This window comes from Pteropus vampyrus, unplaced genomic scaffold (genome assembly GCF_000151845.1).
Source record: "Pteropus vampyrus isolate Shadow unplaced genomic scaffold, Pvam_2.0 Scaffold12, whole genome shotgun sequence".
In the NCBI taxonomy this organism is placed as follows: domain Eukaryota; kingdom Metazoa; phylum Chordata; class Mammalia; order Chiroptera; family Pteropodidae; genus Pteropus; species Pteropus vampyrus.
The window spans coordinates 3,880,218-3,902,952 of NW_011888793.1; the positions used below are offsets into that span (position 1 = coordinate 3,880,218).

The 22,735-nt window shown below is 32.8% G+C and overlaps 1 protein-coding gene and 1 pseudogene across 1 annotated transcript in view; one reads left to right on the forward strand and one right to left on the reverse strand.

Annotated features, from left to right (window-relative positions):
• The window catches only part of RSRC1 (arginine and serine rich coiled-coil 1), a 372,620-nt gene that overhangs the window by 232,549 nt on the left and 117,336 nt on the right, over positions 1–22,735 (forward strand). The gene's annotated exons all lie outside the window — the stretch shown is intronic.
• Positions 5,857–5,975, reverse strand: LOC111732908 (annotated as a pseudogene).

Sequence of the window (22,735 nt, forward strand, 5' to 3'; positions counted from 1 at the left end):
GTTTTCTTTAATTTCCATGCTCTAGAATAATTTTCACAGCATTAAAACTATTTTCAAAAGGTTAGTAGATTTCCCCCTATGAAGCAGTATGGACCTGGTGCCTTTTTTGTAGTTGAAAAGTTTCTCTGTTTCTTCTATGAAATTTGGTATGTTTAATCTTTCTAATCTGTAAAAAGTTTAATTTTGGTAAACTGGATTTTTCTAGTAAATTACTATTTTATCTGAATTTTCAAATGTATAGAGGCCTGCAAAGTAGTCTCTTATGACTAGAGTTTTTCTTTTTCAATGATTATTTCCTCCTATTCAACTGTTATTTTGTATATTTTCTTTGTCAAATGTTTTAATTAAATTTTAAAAGAGTGAGCATTTTAATGATTTATTTTTATCTTTCATTTTTCTATTTTCCAACCTGCTTTTATTTTTATTACTTCCTTATACTTTCTTTTAGTTTGCTTATTGTTCTTGTCCTAGCTTTTTGAGTTGGAAATTTAACTCATTTTTAAATTTTTAGAGTTAAGTTTATAATAATGTTTTCAGTTTTCTCTTATTACTGCTACAAACATATCCCATAAATTCTGAGTATAGTGCTTTGTTATTAGTTTTTAGAAATTCTATGATTTGGGTTTATATCCCGTTTGACCCAGGAGTTATTTAATTTCCAGGTTAAGGGCCTTTTTGCAATATGATTTTGTTATTAATTTCTATTTTTATTATGTTTTAACTAGAGAGTAGTTTGCGTACTATTTCTACTTTATGGAATTTACTGATGTTTTATTTTTATTAATATTCCATGTACATTTGCAAAGAAAGTATACTTCCTATTTGAAAAATATGAAGTTAGAGGTGTGTGTGTGTGTGTGTGTGTGTTTGTATGCTTTATTGATTATGTTCCTTTTTAGCTCTTCTATATCCTTTTATTTTTTGTCTAGTTTACCAGTCATACTGAGAATGTGTTAATCATTCTTATCATTATCTGTTTCTGTCTATACTCTGTGGCATTTTTTGTAGTTTCTACTTTATAAAAGTAATTGCTATGGTATTTGATGCATGGATATTATTAACTATAATATCTTCATCTTGTTTCTTTTAGCATTAAAAAATATCCTTTCATGTCACATTTAATGTTTTTTTAGCTTGAAATCTACTTAGGTATCAGGATCCCAAATTCTGCTGTATTGTCTCCACTTGCTTATTTAGTTTTAACCATTTCTTTTAGACTTTCTGAATTATTTTGTTTTAGGTATGTCTCTTGTGTTCGGCGTATAATTAAGTGTTGCCTTTAAAAATTAATTTGAAAATTTGTTTAATAGGTAAGTTAAGCTTGTTGACATTTGTTGATATGACTAATATTTAAACTCTATTATATCATTTTGCAACTAGTCCCTTTTGTTTTCCCAATAATTGTTTTGTAAGTTTATATCCTTTCAGTGTTAACTCTTGTAGGCATTTAGTGTTTTTATTATTGATTTTTCTCTGTTCTTAATATTTTATCAATATTTGTATCTGTTCTCTTGGTTTTATGTTATTACTAGGGTGATTTTTTTAAATCTTATTTGCTAATTTTAACATATAGAATTTTCAAGTTTTTATTTAGTCAACTCTATAAATTTTTAACCGTATTTTTTTCATCCATCTTTAATTGCATTTAAGCTTAGAAAACTGCCCAGAGTTAGCCAAACTGTGAAGTTAAGGGCACAGTCTTTCATTTTGCTAACACTTCCGACCCCAGTTACAAATATGGAGTTTTCCCCAAACCACCCTCTCAGCTTTGACGATCCTTCCCCGGAAAAACTCAGAGATCAACTGAAAATTATTGTTCTCGTGGTCACATTTATTACAGGGAAATGATGCAAATTTGAACCATCCAATGGAAGAGACACATAAGGCTGAGTCTAAGAGGGTTCCAAAGGAAGTTCCTGTCTTCCTCAGGATGTGTCGCCCTCATCGCATCATGTGTGGCAATAGTCATGGGGTATTGCCAACCCAGGGAGCTTACCTAAGCTTCAGTGTTCAGGGATTTTATCCAAGCATCATTACATAGGCATGACTGATTTATTCATTGCTTATTTCATTGAAGCCAGTCTCCAGGAAGTTAGGCTGACTCCATGTGGCCCAAAGCCCTGAATCTCCAATAGCTAGTCTTTTTGTCATGGCCAGCCCCCATGCTAATACTGTTGGGTGTGGCTGGCTCCTCCCTTAGTCGCCTCAATAACGTAAATATCAGACTTGGTCTGAGAGGCCCACCATAAATCATAAAAACACGGTAATTAGCTTTTCAGGAGCTGAAGACAGAGGGCCAGCTCTTTTGGTGTAGTGAACGCAATGCAATATACATATGACATATTATTGAACTGTATACTTGAAACCTATATAATTTTATTAACCAATATCACAGTAAATTTAATAATTTTAAAAAAATTGAAAGGTAGCCACTGTCAAACCCCAGGGCAGCAGAAAATAAACCCTAACCTCTCTTTCCTCCTGCCCTCTAATTCATCTCAACCTCTCTTTCCTCCTGCCTTCCATGTCTTCTACTGGCCAAACTCAAACAGTAGCTGAAGGGCGAGGTAACCTATTTGGTGCAGCCCATAAAATTAACCAGCCAGTCTGGGTGGAGGTGGTCACAGAGTAGATCAGGATGGGCAAATCAAGCTTATCCAGCACAGCACCTGATGGCTGCTGAAATAAGTTCTGGATAGTCCAAAGAGAAGTCCCACTTACCCTAAGTGCCATTTAGTGACAGTTAAAAAAAAAAAAAAAAAAGGAAAGGAAAAGCGAAGAGAGAACAGATGTCTTTTAGTAATTAAAAAATGATGACATTTGCTTCTTCCCTTAGATGATTGTCCTCAAGTACTTTTAAGGTAATTGGAGAACACTACAAATTTTACTGTCGCTAAATTAACTTAATCAGAATTTTACATGATAGAGTACTTAGAATCCGTTTGAACAAAAATAAATTGTTCCAGGGCTTATACTAGACAGTGGAAATACAGATTCCTAAGGCAGTATTTCTGCCCCCTTGATACTTAAACAGATCCTTAAGATATCACATAATACTATAAACCATTCATCTATTTTGCAGATATTTGAGACCCTACTATGTGTCAGGGAAAGTATAAAGTGCAGTAGAAACATAGAAAAACACCTTCTGCCTGAGAAATCAGAGAAAAGTCTTATAAAATGAGTGTAACTTTAATAGCACTGAAGAGTGTACAATTTTGTTTTTTGTTTTTTCCTACCTGGTCTCCTTATAAATCATAGGCATTAAAACTCAGTTATAAGAAGCATAGTATCAGCCTTAGTAATAAAGTCCTTTTGATACAATTATTGAAAGAATATTTATCATTGCCTTATTAAATATGGAGAAATAAGTGTGCCATTTTTTTCCAAATGGTTTCATTTGCTCATGTTTTCTTTGTTGACCCAAATGAATGAAATTAGAATAAACAATCTCTAAGTCATTTGTAATCATGAACTGATTAATGGAGTTTGGTTTCATAGCCATTATTCATTCACGAACACCTGATATCTTTCCCATAAACAAATTGTGTTTGTCCAAATTAAGAAATTAAATGAAGCATTTGATGAGTTTATGATTGACCCTTCTAACTCACAGCCCATTAGTCAATGTCGTTATCATAGAAAACTGTTTGACTAATGTGCTGTCTAAAGAAGCATGTGGATTTATTATGACTTCTGATTAATGCTTGCTGCAAGCCAAACTACTAGATTATAATAATTTTTTGATTCTCATTTTAGCAGTCATTGACGAATTTCATCTCTGATGAAATGCGCTTATGTCCCATTAGATTTAGAGATGATTACAAGGTATTGAGTGGGTAAATTTTTAAAGAATTATATGTTTTAGAAAACAGATACAGTATATGCTTTAGAAAGGCAATTTTTTTTAAAAAGCAGTTTAGCATCTTTTAACTTTGAGGATATAATCTTTCTCTTTAAGAGTAAAGAGCCATTATTTATATTTTTAAAAACTAAAACTTATTCATTTATTTAAAAAAATAGGAAAAGTATACTATATGAATTTCTAATATTTTATTTAAATTATACAAGTTTTAGTCATTTTAAATATTTACTTTAAAATTTTATGTAATCCTTACTTATTTAATACATTTCAGCTTTGCCAGTAAAGCAAATCCCTGTTTACCAATTTATTCTCATTATAAAGTTAGAACAAGAGTTCCCCCTAAAAAAAGCTCTTTCATAGACTGATACAGTTAAGCCACTGTTAACCTCGGCCTTGGAGTAAGATACCTGCTTGAGGCTGCATTATAGGACCAACACACTATTATGAAGAAACTAAAGACCTCAAGTATGGCCAAGTTTTTTTTGTTTAATTTGAGAGTGTAGTGTAGAGTGGGTTTTAAAAGTTGAAAACAATGGCATTATCAGAATCCATCTGATTAACAGAGTTTACAAACCAGACAGATAGGCTTTATAGACTTCATTGTAAAGTAAATTGGTTTATAGGTCTCTTAAATTAGGGAAGAAGGAAATAGTTGCTGACAGAAATGAAAAAAAAAAGATTTTGGAAAAAATCTCTGATTACCTTTTTACCATGCAAATTGTGGTGATCCACCAATTTTTCTCTCATGCACATCTTGCTTTCATTAGGAAAATAAAGGAACCTAACACCAAATAGTATGCTAGGAACATCACCTACATTATTTCATTTAGCTTGAAGCAGGATATAATCCTGATAACCAGAATAGAGCAAGTAGAGAGCCCCACCCCCACACCCACCTTTTTTCATTTTCCTAAAGCTCTTAAGATCTGCCAGAATTAGGAATGATTTTCCTCTCAAGCTAGGTCTTACTTCGATCGCTTTTCTCTTAATGGGACTAAAGTTTTAAGACATCAGAGAAAACGGTAAGTTAGAATATTTTTCTTGACCGTTCCTCTGTGTATAGAGCAGTGCTCAGATACTGCTTCCAGCCTTTGCCGAAAATGGGTATCTTTGCTGACCATGTAGCTGAGGACCTAAGAGCTGATATATCATTTGAACAGTAAGGCAGACATAGAGAGATTTACTTGAAACCATGGCTAAGATCTCAGAGTGCACCAGGGTTACCCTGAATGAAAATTCTTTTCATTTATTGAAAGTTTTGTGGCGAAGTAAAACACAACCTTCTTACCTCATCTTGGAAATTAAGATGCTGGATTCACTTCTCTATTAGAAGCATATAAAATAAGTCATTGTAATTTACAGACAAGGAGACTTTGAGCAAGAGATTCTGCAGGAGTTACATTTTCTTCCTCTTAGAATATTTGGGGGTGGGTGGGATAGATCACTTTATTAATCCTATTCTTATCAATACACACAAAAAAGTCATTACTGAGGATTATCTCAAGGGACTCTCAAAAAATTAACATATACTGTCTACTATGTGCAAAGCATTGTATTAGGTTCTTTCTATGTATTATAACATTAAGTCCTAATGACAGCCCTCTAAGAGAAGAGCTATTACGTCTTCATTTAACAGTTAATACACCTGAGGCTTAGAGAGGTACTATAACTTCCCCAGAGTCACACAGCTCCTTAAGTAGTAGAGTAAGTACTATATGCTTAGATTTTTAAACCCAGTTCTTGAGAGATCTAGATATATCTTTTAAGTTCATGTGTGAAAATTTACTTCTGTTTAGTTTGGAATGCATTACGGAGCCAAGACAGTCAGGTAGATACAGAAGAATCAGTAACAACAGGTAAGTATTTACTACCAGGGTTTTAGCGCCACAGAAAGGATTTTTTTTTTTTTTAGGCAAGGCAACCGTTACTTGACCTCACAGATTGCAAGGACCTTGTCAGTTTACAGTCCCTTTTTTTTTTTTTTTTTTTTATGCCTACAGCACCTGGTCTTCATAGGTGGTCTCCCATCCAAGTACTAACCAGGCCCGACCCTGCTTAGCTTCCCTGATCAGACAGGATCTGGCTTGTTCAGGGTGGCATGGCCATAGCAGAAAGGATTTCTAAACAGTCTTTTCTGGCAAAGTAGTCTGAAGGAATGGAGAAGCATATAATAGAGAGGAAGAGGGAAGAGAGTGAACTAACATTTTTTAGTGTCCTCTATGTGTCTAAAACTAAGTGAATTATGTAGCACAAAGACAGTAATTGAGTAATAGAGCAAAATGACGTAAACAATATGTGCATTTCTTTTTTATATAATTTTGAAATACCAGTTTTAATAACAATATTTTCTTTTTAAAGTGAGATTGTCATCTATAATTTGTCTTCAGATGCATTTCACCTAAGAAAAGACCAGGGCTGGTGAAGGACATTTCTTGTCTCTTTCCTATGAGATGATTGGGAGAGGATGTACTAGTTAAAATAAATTCTCTTTAAGAAACAGGGGTCAGACCCTAAGTAGATTTGACCTTGGAAAAGAAAAAAGGGAGGGGAGCAGTGGAAATCTATCGCTAGAGGAAGAAAAGTGGTCAGGATTCAGGGGAGAGCTGGAACCAGGCCTCCAGCCTCCCTCTGCATTGTCTTTCTTCATCCCCTTGCTATGGACTGAACTGTGTCCCCTTGAGTCCCAAATTCATATGTCAAAGCTCTCCACCCGCATGTAATGATATTTGGAGATGGGATCTTTGGGAGATAATTAGGTTTAGATGAGGACATAAGGGCAGGGCCTCATGATGGTATTAGTGTCCTGATTAGAAATGATACCAGAGAACTTTCTCTTCTCCTTCTCCCAGATGAAGGCTAAGCCAGAGGATGGCTGTCAACAAGGCAGCAAGAGAGCCTTGTTGGTTCACCAGAAACCAATCACGCTGGCACCTTAATCTTGGAGTTCAAGTCTTTATGATTGTGAGAAAATACATGTCTGTTGTTCAAGACACCCAGTTGATGGTATTTTGTTACGGCAGGCCAAGCTGTCTAAGACACCTCCCACATACCTCTTACCATTTTCATAAGGAATTCCAACCTCCCTTCAGTCCTAAGATTTTTTCAGAGACCTCTAGAAGTAAATGGGACTCAAACTGGCTCTGGAGGAAATTCAGATTGCTCCACTTGATGAAGCAATAACAACTCAATAATTGGGAAATGAGACTTAAAATAGTAATACCATACATACAAGAGTTTTAAAATCGAGATGAGAAGAGGAGTTTTGTCTGTGACCAAATTGTTTTTTTTCATTGGCTTCCTCACAAAACATAATTTTCTGGAAAGATCACAAAACACAAATTGTATTTCAGAGTTTTTTAAATATTGGAAAAGCAGTATAACTCCAAAAAAAACCACTAATGTTTTAATACTTAGAAATATTATAGAAATATTTAATTACTGAAAACTGGAATTTTAATCACCACATAGGTACAAATAGGTCTTCTTTATCAGTTATGGTGTGCTTTTTACTGTATTTTATCAGGTCTCATATTGCCATTATTATCTTCTAAAGAAAAAAAGTGAGAGTTTGGGTTGAGTGTGATTTAAAAAATCAGTAAGATGGAACAGACAGGTTTATGTTCAGTAGACAGGTGGTAGTAGTGGTGGGGTGAATTCTTTGTATGTCCTTTTTATTTGTTGACTGGGGCAGGGATTATATTCAGTAAATGGAATATAACCACATTTTTATAACTGTGGAGTTATCCATCACCAACTTTCCTTGAGTTTGGAAATATTATAGGAATTGAGATTTGAATTCCAACTCTTCTACACTTTTTTCCCTAAAATGTAAATGGCCTGATTTCTCTGCATATTCATTGTTATTATAGCCTACTCATTTAATTTCCCTGAATTTTTCTTTATCTATAGAATGTAGGATTACAAAGGAAAGGAGAATTTCCCCTACTGAGTGCTCCCCACATTCTACTGTGAAACTGTTCTTTCTTTTGTCTGAGTATTTGTAATATCTATACATTTGTGATATAAAAAATCTGAGCTGGTCACTTATTTTGGAAATTACTTATTCTTAAGTTTTCTAATCGTTTATTTAATGTAGCTATCCAAAGACCATAGTTTCAGTCTTTAAAATTTTTTTTATTACTTATCGTAGTGAAATCATAGAAAAAGACTTTATTACCCATGATAGTGCATGAAAATAAAATGAATATTTTAAAAAGACAACAGTAAACTAGGAAACACTTTATTTATGGGAAAAAAACACATGAAGTACATATTATTTTTTAGTTTATATAACAATATAATGTAATCCACACTCACATGTGCAATTATGTTTGTTGGTCACTTTTCACTTAAAAAATGCAGTATATAGTTAGTTTGCACCAACATTGATAAAGTATGCAGAAATAATAGTCCTGGCTGCAAGGTAGACTGAAGAATTTATTGTCATATTTATAGCTTTGAGATAAGATAAAATCATAAATTACAATACTTTCTCTAAAAATGGTGTCAGGAAAAGAAATAATGTGGGAATTTCATATCCCAGATTATACTGAGACTAAATTGGTGAATTGCAGTGGTCTTTGAAAAAGAAAATTTTGGTTCTTTGTTGTTCAAACTTTCTGTGTCTTACTCCAATTGAATATTTCTTTTGAAGCCCTAAAGAGAACACTAAAGTGAACTCTTAGTGTTAAATTGCATATATGCATAACAGATCTTTAGAATTAAGCAAGCTTTTCTTTTACAGAATATCAACTGAATTATTATTCAGATATGAACTCTGAGTAATAAAAGACGTACTTCTGTATATGTCTCAAATAAAAATATCAGAATTATTTCTGATAAACCTGATTATTCTCTCAGTAATATAGGCAATTTAAAGCTATTTAATCACATTCAATTACAAAGTTTCTAGTTAGAGAAGATTTCCACCTCCATTTAGGTCTTTTTTATGGCGTTGGGTTCTGGGGCACTCCAGTTTTTGATCTGGAATACAGATCCAGCAATTTGGGAACTTTTAAAAGGACCAGTATAATCAAGTAAATACTGTTTGCTTGGTAAAAAATAGAAACAGCCTACAAGTCAAATAATAGTGATAACAGCCTTAAGATAGCTCCTTTAGCTTACAAAAATACACATATATTTTTAAGCCAACTAGAATTTATAAGGATGAACCATCCACACCAAATTCATCAGTCATCTACAGTACTTACATTTAAAATCCCATAGTTTGTTTCTGGACAGGATGCTATAATATCTTTGTTCATCACTTAAACTATGGTGAAATAAGGAGGGGAAAAAATTAACATGTTTTAAATTATAGAAAAAATACTTGAAAATATTGATACTGCATTTATTCCAAATTCAGACAAAATACCAAGAAAATCTTTTAGCATGTGGCCAAGGATAAGGATTTAGTTGGAGGGGAAAGGAACAATTTTTCTCTTTGTATAAATATCTTAAAAAGATATGTTTCTTAAAAATTCTGATTTGACACATAGGATGTTTTGTAAAATGAGCCTTCTCAAAATTACATTGGCTCTATGTCCTCACTAGAGGTTCTTAAGACATCTCAAAGACAATACACACACACACACACACACACACACACACACACACACACACACACACACACCAATTATAGCCATGATAATAAAAAGAATGCATAGAAGCATAATCTATTATTTTGTCAGGCTAAGAAACTGTTTAATGTGCTTGAAGTGCCAAATAAGTATGAAGAAGTCGTCGGTGAGGTAAATAACTAGATTGGGAAGCAGTCTTTACCTAGCTGGTTGCTACGGAAGCTTCCAGTACTGATTCAAATAGATGGATTTCACCAAACATCAATATAATGGAAAGGTTTCTTACATGGATTAACTCCTCTGGTTTTCATTAAAATTAGACATAAATTCTTTTATTTTTAAAAATCTCTTTCTACACATGATGAAATCGCTTAAAAATATATAATGTACTTTTTAACATATTTGTAGAAAAACAATCTTTGATATATTAGTGTGATATCACTCTACATTTAAGTATTCTCTTACCATTTTCAAAACATTGTCTCATGTTATTTCATGTTTCTCATGTAGTGCCATGAAATAAGAAGTACTGATATTAATATTATCATTTTTAAACATGAGGAAATGAGGCTTAGAGAAGTTAGAGGACTCTTCAAAGGTCTCATTAATTAAAAAATGACAGCTTAACTAGGACTCAGTAATAAATGTAGATATATTTTGACAATTTACCAGGCATTGTGGGAAAACAAAATTTGTCTTCAATATGATCCTTCCTTTGAAGTTCATGGCCAAGTTGGAGGATATAGATACAACTAGTATATAAGCCAGAGTTATTGTACGTATGATGGGTAAGGATAAAGGGTTATAGAAAGAATGATTAGTTCTAACTGGGGAAGTTGAGGAAGAATAAATGAAATTGCCGATAATAGTTAAACTTGGCATTAAAGGATGATGTTGTCCCCCTCCCCTTGTAATTTCTAGACTTTCCACTTGTCCAGTGCAGATTTCCTTACTGATCAAAAATGTATATCATTCTTTCATCTACTGTATGTTTTTCTCAAGTTCTCACCTGTCTAGAAAAAGAAGCCATGTCTACATTTCCCACATCTTTTTCCACTGATCAGTATTCTCGTTTAGATTATTGGTTTTTTTTTTAATAAGAAAGCAAAGAAAGAACATTCTGGGCCTAGCATATAATAATAACAAATGGAAATAATACTTAATACTTATTGAACAATTATTATGTGCCAAGCACTCTTGCAGATATTATACATATAGCAATTCATTTAATCTTGACACCAACCCTATGAGTGGATATTATTGTTCCTATTTCATGGCTGAGGAAATAATGGCCCAAAGAAATGAAGTAACATTACCAATGTTACACAGCTAGAAACCTAGGCTTTTAATTACTCTCTACAATGTACAAAGACTCAATATGCTGAGTAACTTTTAACTTAAGAATGGGAAAGGAAACTGGCAAGGCTTATTTCTAGATTGATGGTTCTTAACCCCATAGGTCCTACTATTTTCTTTGTATGATAATTATTCTGAAGCACTCCTTTTTGTTTCCTGAAATAAAAAATGGAGAAAATATAACTTACCTACATATACAATTTTTAAAAATCAATACAGTTTCCTTACTAACATAAGGGAGACATGAAAGGAAAGTAATTTGTAATAAAAGATTTTGATTTGTTTGCAACTCAGGTTCAACTGTAATAGGAAACAATGAAGTAGTCAGATATAATAGGTACTTAACAATAAATAAGTTTGTATTTAACAATTTAAAAAAGATCAGAAATTATTCCATATGAAAAGCATGGAGAAATGAAAGAGCAGAGTGTTCAGGCAACAGTTAGCATAAGACATTACTATTTCTTTGTAAATATTTACCTATTTAACAGTCTGATTGTTTCATCAGAAAAAAAATGTTTTGGGCAAAATGGGTACGTTGGCAACTATTAAATTATAGACAAAGCTACAAAGCCCAATTTCAAATATTCAACTAAATATTGTTAATTTTTTGTTTATATTTGACATTTTGAAGTAAGGTTGTACATATACATGGATATACATATACATACACACATGAATGAATGACATAGCTATAAATGCAGATTAATACAAGTGTGTCGTATCCTGGCAACTCATATTACATGTATACAGTGTCCTTGGTACGTAATCTGAAATGGTTAACAGTGGTGTTCAGTAAAGCTTTGAACAAAAAGTATAATATTCTTTCAATCTACTCAGTAGTTGCATCATTCAAAATCAAGCATGAGTTAAGCCATATCAAAAATACTTTGTGTATTTTAGATTCTAAACTCAATAATTATAAAAAAGATTTTCATCTACATATGTATCTGATAGGGCATTCAAAAGTCATGTGGGACATGGAATAATTCTTTCTAGAGCAAGGCAGGAATTCTAGAATCCTTGACCTGTGCCATTTGCTTCTCCCAGTCACTCTAACTAAAAACATCATCACAAATTTCCAAAGTGCCCTAGGGACAGACAGTATCTGCACCCACTGGGAAACACCATTCTAGACCTTTTTTTGTTTCCTTCTGGAAGAATACCTTGATCTTATCTGATCAATATGCTTAGGCAGAATTTCCTCAGATAATGGATTTGAGTAGCAGTCTTGCTATGACTTAACTTAGAGAGTTGATTGCGAGATGATAATTTCAGGCCCTATGTCCAGAAGCAGAGAGATTTCTTTCTTTCTTTGAACCTCTTCCATTAAGTGACAGTTGGGAGAGTGTTGGACAGGCCAAATTAAGTACCTCACAGCCCAAGGCCCGATGATTCACAGATCAAAAGGAAAATACTAAACCAAAATACCTTCCATGGAAGAAAAGTGAATTTAAAATTACAAAAATTAGTCCAAGAAAGTGAATCCTGGCCAGGGCCAGATTTACCTTGCACACCTATAGTCTAAGCTATGGTCTTGGACCTGGCCAGAGCCTGGTCCAAATGTGGGAAGTGGACAGCCAAGGGATTTGGAGTGAGGGATAGCATGTGTCTGTGTTGTGGCAGTTTATGTATAATATTTTGTATAACAATAAAAAATATCTTTAAAAACAAAACAAAACAAAACATCAGATTGAAAATAACCTAAGTGTAATGATAGCATTAACAAGTAGATATGCCTTTTTGTAGTAACTATTTTATTGAGCAGTCACAATTTCAGGCATTGTACTAACCAGTATACATTTAATTTCTCTTATCTTACAAGAGTCTTATGAAGTAAATAGAACAAGATTATTATCCCCAGATTACATATAAGGAAATTGAGAAGTAGAGAGGTTGATTAAAAGTCAGGCATGAGTGGTATCAATCAGAGTAATTCATCAAAGAACATGGTTATTTCTAATTTTAATTTATTAGAATATACTATGTACAAATGAAATTTATTGATGAATGGATTTGTGTGCATTTTAATTTTGGTACTTACACAGTGATGTTATCTGAAAGAGTAAATTCAAGCATCTGAATATTCAAGAATACTTAATGTAAGTGACCGATTCTTTTTCTTTGTGTACAATAATAAATATACTCCAATAGCTCTCCAAAATTGGAAGGGCAAATTACAGTTGCATACCTCCTCTGTATAGCTACATGAAAATTAGATATAAAGGTTGTCATTATTATATGAGACACAATGGTAAATTAGTAATATTATGAGTTTATAATATACCCTATGATAATATCAGTGCTGCATTTATTTATTTCTTTTCTTTCTGTTCTTCCCTCCTCCTGAGAGGGGCTATATCTTTCATAATTTTTTGTTGTTTGTTTTCCTTTATACTTTATAAGCAATTAACCCTTTTCCTCAGTTTCACCTATCTTTTCAGTAGTTTGGCATTATAGTGAGTCATAATTGGTATTTATAAGATTGACAAAATAGGAGAACATTTCTTAGCACCTACTGGCATTGGGTCTTTTCTCATCTCAGAGCAGGGGAGCATTCTTCATATGAGGAGTTGAAATAACACATGCTGAAAATACCTACAGATTTCCAGGAGAAAGAAAAGGTATCCTAGGCTCTCATACGCAGACAACTTGCACTAAAAGTAAACATATGAAGATGTAGGATTAAGACTCTTTCTCTTAAAGTGCTTGGCTCCCTTTTATTTTTTATCTTTGCCAGTTGGAAACAAGTATTTCCTTTCCAGGAGCTTACTCTGGGATCTTGGATTTTACTGTTGACAGACAAAAACTTAAAAGTTGGATTACTCGCAGATGGGGAGTCAAGGCCTAATCCAAAGCCAGAAAGAAGTAAGAAAAATAATTGAGTGGCACTTTGACTTAAAAGGTATTTTGTAAAAAGGTATTTTGTGGGTCATATCAGAGTCAAATGAAGCTTTGACATTTTAAAAATATCTAATTTTAGGTATTTTTCACAGGTCACTAGAGGCAAATCCATTGAATTATAAATGTAATGTAAAGTAGGGATCATTTATAATGTAAAGCACACCCAGAGAGAAATAAACCTTATTAAACCAGAATTCTGAAAGAGGTGCTGCTTTGCTATTTTGCCCATCTAGGAAACCTTAACACCAATAGTAAGAAAGTACCAATTCTGTTAACTGAAGCAAACAATACTGTGAAAGCGTTCTTTACCTGTATGATGAAGACAATAAAAAGCTTTGTGGAGAGTGTCTGAGCTCACCCACTCTGCATACCTATATACCATATTCTGCAAATTTATACACAATGGGTTCTGATGCTCTTTGCTGCTTCTCACTAATTAACAAGTGAAGGCCCCTTACTACTGTACTGTGTTTAAGAAGATAATTTCGGTCAAGCTGGACCCTCTTCTGTACATGCTGCAGTTATTTATTAGAGTTAACTGTGTTTTAACATGGATATCATAACACTTTTCATGAAACACTATTAAATTTTTCAATAGAAGTAGGAGCTAGGAGCATTACTGCTTAATCACTTCATACCTAACATTATGTGAGTCCCTTGTCCATTTAAAGAGACTTAACTTTTAGCTATGATAATAGTTAAAAATATTTGACATTTTGCCCAGGTCTTACACAGAAATGCCAACTGTACATTATATGTAATTAATACAAATGCCAATTGTAAACTTTTTCATGGGAGGGGCAGTGGTGTTTTTATTTTTGTTATTTTATTTTTAAATCTGGGTAGATTCTTTCCCTCCCTCTCTCTCGATTCAATTTCTGTTAAGGAAAAAAGCATCTGACATTTGTTCATATTAAGGGAAAGGACATTCTTCTGAAAGAATGGACCCAGTTGAATCAACTCAGCTACTGGAATGGGCAGCAGTTTGAGACAAATTCACCTCATATGTTCAGATCTATGTCTTAAGTAATGTTCACTGCTTTACTTAGATGTCAGCCCTAACTAAACATTATGATGCTATGAAACCAGTTCATGGAATATATAGCTAACAGAATCGACAATTCCATTAGCAGCACACATGCTGTAATAGTAAAACATGAAGTCAAGAACTCCTTATGGCTACCCTCTAGTGCAGAGGTATGACTAAGATAGTAAAATTGAATTTTGGACATCTGAAGGACATAAGAATATAACAGTAGGAATCTACACATTCACCTATAGTGTACATATACATTATTGCTGCAAACTTAGTTCAAAACTCAAAGAAAATAGCAACAATAGCTAAGAGTCACTGAGTACTTTCAATGCACCAGGCATTGAACTGAGTACATTACTTGGATTAATGCATTTAATTTGCGTGCTCATGGAAGAGCTACTGTTATTAAGCCCATCTTATATGTGAGAAAACAATAGTTCAGAAAGGTCAAACATTTAGTAAGTGATCATGTAGCATCAGTAATGCCCATGCTTTTACCCACAAGAGTGTACCAACTCCGTACTCATCATGTTATTTTGTCTATTCCAAAAGTCTGTTTTTTAAGGCAGAGTTCTAATATGCCTAAATTTTCTTAGAATTTATTCACTAGTTTACATAAAATAGCCAGAGATATCCACAACTGAATCAATTATTAGGGAAGCATTAGACAAAATCACACTAGAACTTAATTGTACTTTGCTTTAGAATGTGTAACTAGTATCAGTAACCCAATCTAGTAAATAATAGAATTTAGAAAGAGACAGGTAATGGAATTTTTTATCTTGGCTTCTAGCCGCAAAATAAAACATATACCATCTGTGTGAAACAGTGACATGGTGAGTTTGATTCTCAGTTACTTTCATCTTATTACTTTCAGATTATACTCATGTATATATATACATGATGTGTGTGTGCACATGCGCATGCATATGTGGGTGCATATATACATACAGAGACGGAAAAACCATCCGACCTATGAGTCAGTGAGTCATTTTGCCAGTGAGTTGACAATGCCTATCAAAATTTAAAAGATGCAGCATTCTAGAAAACATTCTATAGAAATATTAATACATGTCTCAAAGATGTATATAGATGGATGTTTATTACAGCATTGTATATAAAAAAATCGGAGACACTTTTAATGTCCAGTAATAATGGAAACAGTAAATAAATTACTAGTATGATCCAGTTGTAGTCTTTCTCTCAAGCCCTCAAGTGCAGTAAGTTCTTTCCCACTTCAGTGCCTTCGAACTTACTCTTCCCTCTCCCATCTCCCCATCACACTTCTCTCTCCCTCTCCTCTTCCCATGGTTAATATATAGAGGATCTCATCTTAAATGTCACCCCCTGTGATTAAGAATTAGTCTGAAAGAGAAAAATTGGGTTAAGTTGGTATTTAGAAATTGGTGAAGAATTTTAGAGAACGTTCCAGCTTAGGAACAATATAGGTTCAGAGATGGGACATGATAGGGTTGGAGATAGAATGGATGCTGAGATTGGGTGAAGCTCAAGAATTGGGTATGTTTATCAGATGGCTTGGTAAGTGTGAACTGGAGGTGAGGGAAGGGAAGGGCAGGGAGTATTAGGCATTTCATGAGGCTCTCTAGAAGGAGTGAGACAGACAGGAGTAGAAGGTTAAGATATGGGTATGTGAATGAGTGCCCATCTCTCACTGGCCAATGAATATGGATTATATGAAGATGAAAGTTCTCACCTCCTCAGAGAAGCCTCCCTGTCTGCTGTAATCTGTAGTAGCTATCCCTTCCTCCATTGCTTATCTTGATCTAATAATTTTGTTTATTGTCGTAAAGGTTGGGGTTATGTCTAACTTGTTCAATACTGTATCTTAGGCACCTAGGCACATAGCGTAGTAATGGACACACAACACGTGTTCAATAAATATTTCCATGTCTTGAAATAGAAGGAGTCTATGGTACATTGTTCATTGAAAATATTAATTTCAGAATAGTGTCAATAGTATGACCCTAGTTTTAAAAATAAAATGCTACATATATTTATGTGTAGATAGATATGTTTGTATGAGTATATGTGCATTACATACATTTGAATTTTATACATATATCTTATATATATCTTAACAAACTTAAGAGAACTCTAAATATTTACTATGTTTCAGGCACTTCTAAAGTCTTTACATGAGTTGTATAATTTAATCCTTACTACAGTCTTATGAGATAAATACTACTAAATACTGCTATTATCCTCATTTTAAAGAAGGGAAAACTGAGGCATGGACATGTTAAGTTGCTTGCCTGAGGTCACATAGCTGGTCAGGGCTGGAGCTGGGATTAGCAACGTGTGGCAATTTACATTTAAATTTAAAGTATATGAAGTTAAAAATTCAGTTTCTTATTCACACTTATTCACATTTCAAGTTCTTGATAACTACATGTGACTAGAAGCTATCTTATTTGGGTAGCACAAATATAGTACATTTTTATCATTGCAGAAATTTCTAGTAAACATCTGGCACTAAAGTCTGTTCATTACTGCAGAATGGGAGTAAGAGTGAAACTTTCAGAATTTACTTTATTGGATTATTTTCCTCCATTAAGCAAGTACCATTTTGGGAATTTAAAAAAATTAGTGTTTAAAAAAAATTAATGTTTCCTTCAAAAATGGAATAATAAGGGAACAGAGGAAACACTTATAAAGGATATCCACAATTAATTTACTATTCTTATTCTAACTGATGGACTCAAAGACATATTTCATCAGATTTGCCAGCAAATACTAGAATTTAGTATTCTTTTTGTAAAGGTGTACTGTAGAGTCATGTAATTAGCAAAGATGTCTAATAATTAATCTCAGATTAAATTTTCAGAGAAAGAAAATGTCAGATAGAGAGCCCTTTGCTTATTTCTTTTCTTTTTTTTTTTAATTTAAAATGTCTTTGTTTTTGCTTCACTCTTGAATAAACTCTAGGTTAACTGTTATTTTCCCCTCAGCTCTTTCAACTATCACTGGAAACAAAATGTCAGTTTCTCAAAGTGTGATCTGCCTATCGGGAGTCTACCACATGATACCCCCCCCATCCCACTCCCCACCTGTTTCTACCTAAAACATTCCCTCAGTCTCAATGGTAGTGAAATGTGTTTTTCCAGACTGGCACCAAAGTAACTACCTTCACCATTTCTTTCTTTCTTTGTTTATTCATTTATTTATTTACTTATGGTTTAGATTAGAAAAGAGCAAAGTCTGGGTGAAAATTAGATTGAACGAGAACAAAAAGTGGTCTGAGTATTCTTTTACTTTCTAAGCTAAAGGATTGATAATTTGTATACTTACTCTAAGATCAGTTTCCATAACTGCTTTTCCTGTTATTCCTGGCATTCAATAAACTTCACTAAGTGTATACATTATTTCTGAACCACTTTACATTTTCCTGCAAGTAAAGTAATATACTTATTATGTAAGATGTGATGTGTAAGATGTTTAATAATTGTATATAATATATAGAGGTATGGAGATTGATTGAAAACTATGTGATAAGATCTTTGGCCAGTTCACAGAAACAAATCACCTTGAATTTCAGTCCAAGTAAAATCATGGCTTAGTTGTCAATTTAATGAACATTTTTTGACCCCTTACTATATGTGTAGATAACATGACAGGTGCTAAGTATATGGAAATGAACATTTTACACTCCCTGTCTGAAGACAGTCACTATACTAAGGGTAACAGAGTCTTATACAGGTATAGAGGTAAGGGAATGGTGGAAGTTGTCTAGGAAAAGTGAATGGAGGAGGTGATGCTGGAGCTGGATTTTGAAGGCAGAAAGGAATTCCACAACAGGCTCATTTGGGTTAGTAGAATCTACCTTGGTTAAGTGTAGCTGGAGTTTAATTATTTCAGTGCTTCCATTATTCACTTGACATATATGCCCATAAAGTTTGACCATCCAATTTCTTCTCCATTCAAAAACTACCTTACCAAGAGCTTTTTCTCTCTCTACTACTCTACTTATGGTTGATGTATGGAAAGCAGGACATCAGTCCCTAATCAGGCTACTTTTATAAATTTTGTATATCCAGATTTATACTGACAGCGATTTGAGGAGAAGAAAGTATAGGCACAGTATAATTGATACTCAAAAATTTAAGGCATGTAATCTTTAAAGATTTTCTTTAAATGTTTATTGTTTATATGATTGTTAGAACTGACCGATGAATAACTTCTGGTTGTATTATGTATTTCCTAAATTTAAAAAAATTTTAGTAGAATGTTATCTATGTAATTCCAGTATCTCCAAAATCAGAAAATTAGCAAGGGAGATCATTTTATTTCTGTAAGTCATCAATGGACTAACAAGTAAAATGATTGAATTATTTTATACTTATTGCCTATTGTTTCAATGTGATCATTCATAACTTTGTATAATGAACATTAATATAAGCTATGCATGGCAATTTCTTTTTAAATTAGAATATATAAATTAAATAAAGAGCATTTGCCCTTTGCTTACCCTCATACTTCTACCAAAGGCACATGCTGTCGAGACCAATTAGTTATTATTTATACTTTTTTCTGTTTCTCTCATTGGTTGGATCTAGATTTGCCTTTAAGCTGTGTGTATGTTATTGACATTTTCTTCAAAGACTCAAGCTAGAACCAGATGATAAAATGAGTTTTGCTCTCCAGCAGATACATTTACAGTATTCAGCTGTTTGTAGGTGATTTTGCTGGGCTGTAACAAAATAAAGCCTAAAGCATCCTATTAACTGTGCTGTTTATATGGGTGCTAATACATTTTGAATAAAACTCTCAATTACTAAGCATTTTTGAGTCCTGACAAGACAATCCCATGACGTTAATGGTATCTTTATAACCTTTTTAACTTCTTCTTTCTCTAACAGAGCTCTACAATAACAGCAATAGGTTTGCCCTTGGCAAGCAAAAACTCATTTTGAGAGGATAATAGGTATTTACTATTTAGATAGCTGGCAATAAAATTTCTCTGAATGAGATTTTCCTGAGAAACTATAAACTGATTAAATTACTTTCTTTTAATGGACTGGAAAAGCGTGTTATAATAGTTCATTGAAGCTTTGCATCCAATGTCTTGCTTCCTTTTTTAGAGACACAGAAGCAGTCTGGTTCTGGCGAATTATGGAGGTTGGTAGAAATTATTCTATACTGTACAGTTTAGTCTTGATTTTTTCTCTAAGTAAAACAAAAAGTGGGTATTTCTTTGAAGATCATTACATGATCAGTATTGTATCTGTTTACTTCAAATTTTATTTTAATCAGAAATAAAATTTAACAATTATTTTATGCCCCAAGAGTTTTGTTTTTAAGAAATACACCCCAACAGAAATATAAACTTGGAAAACCTCCCTGTTTTTCTTGTTGATATTTTTGCTTGACTTTTTTAAAATACGTGAAAATCAATAAACTGTCTTCTCAATTGCTTAAAGGCTGAAATTGAAGTTATTATTTTTTACTAGTATTGATTATTAATGTATAATGTATTTATGAGCAACTTAAGAGATTTTCATTTAATGATTATTAATTTGGACCTTATAAAATTTAACATGCCAATTCAGACATAAACTATAAAAAATAAATCCATCTTAGCTTTGGTAGAAAAGAAATACTTAAAATATATTTTATTATTATCAAATTTGATTAAAGGGCTTCTAAAATTCCACTTAATGTGATTTTTGTCAATAGATATCAACTAAGAAAAGTAATTTACATGTCTTGATTTAAATGTGAAAACTTACATAAAATTTATTTGGTAATTCATACTCTAAACATTTTTCTTTAAAGACAAATCCATTATGGTCCTTGGGGGTGACAGCTTGCATGATATCTTTCAAGGTCATGAATTTTGCACAGAAGTGTAACAAATTCAGTATTTTTATTGGTAGTCAGAATTTCATATTTGTCACTATAATAAAATTGTGATTGAAATGGGACCTTGAGTATCCTGTCCTTATATGAAGTACTTTGAATTTGAATATCACACAGATCCTAACTTAGAGCACATTTATTTTTTCTTAAGCCTTTGGCACTGACACATCCATTGCTGGCATTGTTTTTCATTCCAACAAATCTGTGCTGTTGCCACCAGTAGGTGCAAGGGACACTAGTCATGATAGTGAAGAAATGAAGAGAGAAACAATATTTGTTTTCTCCCCTGAATAATCTAGTCCAGGTCACTACTATAAGCTATAAACTACTTCATGATTTGGCTCTTATTGTGTCAGTTGCTTTGTCATTGCGCTTTTTCTCCCTTCTCAGGATTATAATAAATAAACATCAGTGAAATATTGTGGAATAATGGGTTATCTGTAAATTTACTGCAAATTTTTTTCGACTGAACTGGGAAAATACTTTTCAAGAAAATCGAGATTATTTTAAAATGGAAACTTATCCTCTTTAATATTCAGTTCTACTTTAATTCTGATAACCTGAAGTTTTGGATAAAACAGATTTGAAGTATAGTAAAGATATAATGAATATGTACTTGCATTTTAGTTCTTTTTTCTTTAATAAGACAAATGTACGTTCACTACATTTTTTCCGTTTGTTCAATTTGCTATCACTCAAATTGGGTAATAAATACCCCTTAAAAATATAAAGGTTTTTTTTTTTTTCAATGTTTTAATTGCCCTTTAACACAGAGTTTGTGGGAACTGTTGTGGTGGTTTTCATGGAGTAAAGAAGTAATTAAAGGATGGTATCACTGTGATTTTACTGGACTACAAATAATTAAGCTTTAATAGAACAGGAAGAAATGTAAATGTTTTATGCATAACATAAAATGTAGCAACATAAAGCTTATTCTGATTTTAAAAATAGAGCTAGCACACTTTTTCCCGTAGGAACATTAATTACTATGTGTACCTTCAAATTTTATGAGAGTAATGAATCTTTAGGCCTTTATTATTATTATTAAATCAGAAACTCGGAGAGTTACTTATTTGTTTTTTGGAACCTCCATTTTCCAGTGTGAATTACTGCACTTACCATAATGTTTGTCATTCAACAAAATGAACACAAATATGAGTTTAAATTAAATGTTATGCTGCAATGATTAACTATATTTACAGTTTTACATTAAACCTCATCCTCCACCCCACTCATACTACCATTGGTGCCTGTGTTAATTCCCTTAATTTTATGAAATTGTAAACATTTAACCTGAAATTGTTTTTAATATATAATGCAGGATTTGACATACTGACTGCAACTTCATAGCTCTGTTCGCAACTTCATAGCTCTGTTCATGGGTGCAGAATATTACTTTTGGTTTCTCTCTTAAACAGTTCTTACACTGAATTTGTCTTTCTTTTAAAGAGATTTTCAATTTTAACATGAGGGAACTGGCGTCTTGTGTAAGGCTTTTACATGGAAACAAAGTAGCAGATTGAAGTGGTTTCAGGGCTTTAATCCCTTGGTAAATTAGCCAGCAGGCTAGCCTTTTCATAGAAGTGCTAAACAACAGGTTGATGCCATTTGGGCATTAGCAATGAGAACCACCTGAGGGAATAGAGAATGAATAAGAAGAAATGTAGAATGGGGAGAAGGCATGGCTATTAGCTTTTCCAGGGTTGAGTGGCTAAAATAATACCCATAAATAAGTTATTGTATCTGATATTTAGGTATCCCTTGTATATTCTGAAGTTTACATTATTCTCAAAATTCTCAAATTTACTTTATATTATAAAGTAAATTTATAAATATTTACATGGTATAATTTTATACTCTTTTTTCAATAAGAGATTTGAGGCTTTAAAATTTGTTTGTACATTGTTATCCCTAATCAAGCAGAAGAAAACATTTTGAAATGTGCATGTAGAATTAATAGGATTTTAAATATTTAAATAATCTTGCTTTTTGAAAACTATAAACAGATGTTTATAAGCTATTATAAAATTATTTTCTTAAAATGTTTTCATAGTTCTCTGAACTAATTACCTGAGAGAAAATTCTTTGCCATATTACATTATATGTTTTGGACAATGT